This window comes from Bufo gargarizans, chromosome 3 (assembly GCF_014858855.1).
Source record: "Bufo gargarizans isolate SCDJY-AF-19 chromosome 3, ASM1485885v1, whole genome shotgun sequence".
Taxonomy (NCBI): Eukaryota; Metazoa; Chordata; class Amphibia; order Anura; family Bufonidae; genus Bufo; species Bufo gargarizans.
The window spans coordinates 396,656,435-396,662,434 of NC_058082.1; positions in this window are offsets into that span (position 1 = coordinate 396,656,435).

Below are 6,000 nucleotides of genomic sequence, written 5' to 3' on the forward strand. Positions count from 1 at the left end.
CCTGTGTTCCTTGTTGCGCTGTTTCGAGTACTCCACCAACATGCCAAGTGCCGATAACGCTGTTCTCAGCGTTACTATCCCACTTCTATGCCTCCGTGAAAAAACGCTCCTGGCTATGATGGAAGAGGATGTGGCACAGGAGGAGGAGGAGGCAGAGGGATCATTTCGTAGGGTTTCCGGCCAGTCATTCCCAAGTGGCTCCGAGAGTGGGTTCCTGCACCCACAAACCCAAGGTACACAATTGTCCAGCCAGGGCACAAAGGACACAGACCATACACCTCCCACAGAGGACAGCTTTTCGTTGTCTCTGGGCAGCCTGGCACACATGAGATATTTACATGCTGCAGTGTCTCTGCAACGACATTCTAACTTGTGCTGATTACTGGGTGGCCACGCTGCTGGATCCCCATTACAAGGACAATGTACCATCTTTAATTCCATCACTGGAGCATGATCATAAGATGCGCGAGTACAAGCGCACGCTGGTAGATGCGCTGCTGGTGGCATTCCCACCTGACAGCGGGGCCACAGTGGAAACACAAGGTGAAGGCAGAGGAAGAGGTCGCAAACGCAGCTGGGGCACTGCCAGCACCTCAGAAGGCAGGGTTAGCATGGTCGAAATGTGGAAAAGCTTTGTCAGCATGCCACAACAACCAGCACCACCAGCTGATATGGACCGTCTTAGCTGGAGGCAGAATTTCACCAACATGGTGGAGCAGTATGTGTGCACACGCCTACACGTGCTGAATGACGGGTCTGCCCCCTTCAACTTCTGGGTCTCCAAATTAGGCACATGGCCTTGAGGTTGCCCTTTATGCCTTGGAGGTGCTCGCCTGCTATTCAGCCAGTGTATTATCTGAACGTGTGTTTAGCACGGCAGGGGGCGTCCTCACAGACAAGCGCAGCCGCCTGTCCACAGACTATGTCATTAAAATGAACCAGGCATGGATCCCTCAGGACTTGTCCGTACCTTGTGCAGAATAGACATGTATACCGACACTAAGCAGCCATTGTTATACTGCAGCTCAATTGCTCATGTTTGTATTTTGGATATTTCACACTCTTTTGGAGTGTACCTTAATTTAGCAAAATTAAAATAAAACCAAAAACCTGTGTTGGCTATCTCGTCCTCCTTCACTGCTGCTTCCACCTACTCTGCTACGTCCACTGTGTTTTATTTTATATAATTTCACTACTTTGTCATTAACATTTTCAGGTGAAATTAACACATTTTTGGGTGTATAGTACCACTGCTATACCTAGTGGAACAGTAAAAAGAAAAAAAAAAAGAAAAAAAACTTGGTCAGTTACATTTTCTGGCGAAATAAACAAATGTTTGGGTGCATAGTACCACTGCTATACCGAGTAGACAGGTTAAAAAAAATAAAAAATTGTCAGTTATATATTCTGGTGAAATTCACCAATTTTTGGCTGTGATGTACCACTCCTTTACCTAGTTGACCGAAATAAATAAATAGTCAGTTACATTTTTGGGTGAAATTCACAAATTTTTGGGTGTAATATACCCCTTCTCTACCTAGTTTACAGCTTAATAAATTTCAATAATTTTTCTGTTACATTCTTGGGTTGACATTATACAATTTTAGATGTGAATAAACACCTGCTATGCATAGGTGACAGGGAATAAAATATAATAAATTATTTAGTAATTAATGTACACCACATCTTTACATTCAATGCTTAAACTTTGAAAAGTTGTCACACTTTTATGCTTTAACCCCTTAAGGACGTAGAGCGTACCGGTACGCCCCATTTCCCGAGTCCTTAAGGACTCAGGGCGTACCGGTACGTCCTAACTTTAAAATAGATATTCCGGCGCTGCGGGGGTTAATCGCAAAGGGATGCCGGCTGAAATCATTCAGCCGGCATCCTGTCACAACGCCAGGGGGGGTCATGTGACCCCCCCGTATCGGCGATCGCCGCAAACCGCAGGTCAATTCAGGTCCGCGATTTCTGCAGTTTCTGATCCCCGCGGTCCCTGACCGCGGTGATCAGAAACTTTAAAATGCACAAAATGCAGATTTTGCACCCCCCCTGCATCCCTGCATGATTTAATGCGGGCGGTGGTGCAGGGGGAGGTGTCGCAGGCGGTGCGGCGTTGCAGGAGGCGGGCGGTGCGGCAGGCGGGATCGCGATCCCCCGCCCGCCTCCCCTTGAATAATCGTTGGTGTCTAGTGGGTATACCAGGGTGTCAGCACATTGCTGAAACCCTGGTATAAACGGCTGACATCTGAGCCCCCCTGATGGAGAGGGAGAGAGCCTCCCGACAGCCCCCCACCAGCTCCGTCCTCACTCTTCCCCGTCTGCGAAGTTGTGGCAGACTGGGACGGTTCCCATGGCAACAGGACGCCTTCTCAGGCATCATGCTGTCCATGGTGCTGAACAGATCTATGCTAAAGGCATAGATCTGTTCAGACAAAGTGTAAAGTAAAATACAGTGCAGTACCCTATATGGAGTACTGTACTGTATTATACAGACATCAGACCCACTGGATCTTCAAGAACCAATTGGGTCTGGGTCAAAAAAAAATAATGTAAAAAAAGTGAAAAAAGTTGAGAAAAAAAATACACATTTATCACTGAATAAACATTTTAAAAATTAATTACACTACACATATTAGGTATCGCCGCGTCCGTAACGACCTGATCTATAAAACGGTCATGTTACTTTCCCCGCACGGTTAACGCCATAAAAATAAAAACTATGAGAATATTGACATTTTGCCCACCTTACTTCCCCAAAAAGGTAATAAAAGTGATCAAAAAAGTCGCATGTACTCCAAAATAGTACGAATCAAACCGTCATCTCATCCCGCAAAAATCATACACTACCCAAGATAATCGCCGAAAAACTGAAAAAACTATGGCTCTTTGACTATGGAAACACTAAAACATGATTTTTTTTTGTTTCAAAAATGAAATCATTGTGTAAAACTTACATAAATAAAAAAAAGTATACATATTAGGTATCGCCACATCCGTATCGACTGGCTCTATAAAAATATTACATGACCTAACCCCTAAGGTGACCACCGTAAAAAAATAAAAATAAAAACTGTGTAAAAAAAGCCATTTTTTGTCATTTTACATGACAAAAAGTGTAATAGCAAGCGATCAAAAATTCATATGCACCCCAAAATAGTGCCAATCAAACCGTCATCTCATCCCGCAAAAAATGAGACCCTACTTAAGATAATCGCCGAAAAACTGAAAAAACTATGGCTCTTAGACTATGGAGACACTAAAACTTTTTTGGGTTTTAAAAAGGAAGTCATTGTATAAAACTTACATAAATAAAAAAAACTGTATACATATTAGGTATCACCACGTCCGTGAAAACCTGCTCTATAAAATTACCACATGATCTAACCTGTCAGATAAATGTTGTAAATAACAAAAAAAAGTGCCAAAAAAGCGATTTCTTGTTACCTTGCTGCACTAAAAGTGTAATATAGAGCAACCGAAAATCATATGTACCCTAAACTAGTACCAACAAAACTACCACCCTATCCCGTAGTTTGTAAAATGGGATCACTTTTTTGGAGTTTCTACTCTAGGGGGGCATCAGGGGGGCTTCAAATGGGACATGGTGTAAAAAAAAACTGCAAAATCTGCCTTCCAAAAACCGTATGGCATTCCTTTCCTTCTGTGCCCTGCCGTGTGCCCGTACAGCGGTTTACGACCACATATGGGGTGTTTCTGTAAACTACAGAATTAGGGCCATAAATAATGAGTTTTGTTTGGCTGTTAACCCTTGCTTTGTAACTGGAAAAAAAATATTAAAATGGAAAATCTGCCAAAAAGTGAAATTTTGAAATTGTATCTCTATTTTCCATTAAATCTTGTACAACACCTAAAGAGTTAACAAAGTTTGTAAAATCAGTTTTGAATACCTTGAGGGGTGCAGTTTCTTTGATGGGGTCACTTTTTTAGAGTTTCTACTCTAGGGGTGCATCAGGGGGGCTTCAAATTGGACATGGTGTCAAAAAAACAGTCCAGCAAAATCTGGCTTCCAAAAACCATACGGCGCACCTTTCAGTCTACGCCCCGCTGTGTGGCCGTACAGTAGTTTACTGTTTCTGTAAACATTAGAGTCAGGGCAATAAAGATACAGTCTTGTTTGGCTGTTAACCCTTGCTTTGTTAGTGGAAAAAATGGGTTAAAATGGAAAGTTAGGCAAAAAAATTAAATTCTCAAATTTCATCCCCATTTGCCAATAACTCTTGTGCAACACCTAAATGGTTAACAAAGTTTGTAAAATCAGTTTTGAATACCTTGAGGGGTGTAGTTTATAGAATGGGGTCATTTTTGGGCGGTTTCTATTATGTAAGCCTCGCAAAGTGACTTCAGACCTGTAGTGGTCCCTAAAAATTGGGTTTTTGTAAATTTCTGAAAAATTTCAAGATTTGCTTCTAAACTTCTAAGCCTTGTAACATCACCAAAAAATTAAATATCATTCCCAAAATAATTCAAACATGAAGTAGACATATGGGGAATGTAAAGTCATCACAATTTTGGGGGGTATTACCATGTATTACAGAAATAGAGAAACTAAAGCTTTGAAATTTGCTAATTTTCAAAATTTGGGTAAATTAGTTTTTTTTTATGCAAAAACATTATTTTTTTTTTACTTTATTTTCCAGTGTCATGAAGTACAATATGTGACGAAAAAGCAATCTCAGAATGGCCTGGATAAGTCAAAGTGTTTTAAAATTTTGAGCACTTAAAGTGACACTGGTCAGATTTGCAAAAAATGGCCAAGTCCTTAAGGTGAAATAGGGCTGAGTCCTTAAGGGGTTAATAATTTCTCCCATATTTCAACTCTAATTTTAAATTTGAAAAAATGAATCCTCCTTTGGATGTGGTCTCTCTTTCTCATGCTCCCTCTCTGACCTGGAACCCTGATTCCCCGCCACCCCTGATCGCCATGGTAGGCTCATAAAAGAACATCAAAAGAACATCAAAAGTTGATCGAGCAGATATCAAATTGGATCGTGAACATCACGGGGACGTGCAAAATGGTGGGGCAGTAAGTGTGCACACGCCTTCACGAACTGACTGACAGGTGTCAGCCCCTGCAACTTCTTGGTCTCCAAATTGGGAACATGGCCTGAGCTTGCCTTTTACGTCATGGAGGTGCTGGCCTGCCCTGCAGTCGGTCTATTGTCTGAACGTGTGTTTAGCACGACTGGAGGGTTATATTTCCCAATGTTTTAACCACATTTTGACACCATTTGCAGCCCTCTAGCCCTTTCCATGACATTTTTTCAGCCATTTTAGTGTTCAAAAGTTGAGGTCCCCATTCACTTCAATGGGGTTCGGGGTCAAGTTCGGGTCACAAACTCAAACTTTTTTCCGAAGTTCGGCCAAACCCGTCGAACCCGAACATCAAGGTGTCCGCTCAACTCTAGTTACCATCGTCACAGAGAGCTGTCACAATGCAGCACTTCCAGGCCTTTCTTCGAGAAAAGCTGCACTCTGCTTTTGAGGGCGCTAGCAGAAGAATTTCCTCTAACAGAGAAACAGTTGTGGGTACCAATCCAAAAGCGCATGCAAGAAGAGAGCGTTTTGACACATCTGTGTTGGTCACTTCAGATATGAGATCATTCTTGCAGCGAACCCATCGACAGCTGTACTCCGGATCCAGCCTGCGGGAATGCCTAGACAGACAGGTGTCCCAAAACATCGGGTTAACGGACAATGTTGACGCCCTGAGAAGTGATGAACCTCTGGACTACTGTTGGCTTGCCCCTCGTCCAGTTTCCTGTCCGAAAGGACATTCAGCGCAGCAGGGGGGGGATCGTGAACGATAAGGTAACTCGCCTTGCTCATGACAGTGTGGACTACCTCACATTTCTAAAAATGAATGAGGCATGAATCTCGGAGGAATTCAACACATGTGACGAGTCGACCACGTCGATTGAATTTCCTCATGACAGCCCACAAATATCCGCCACCACCCAGAACAAATCATGGTCC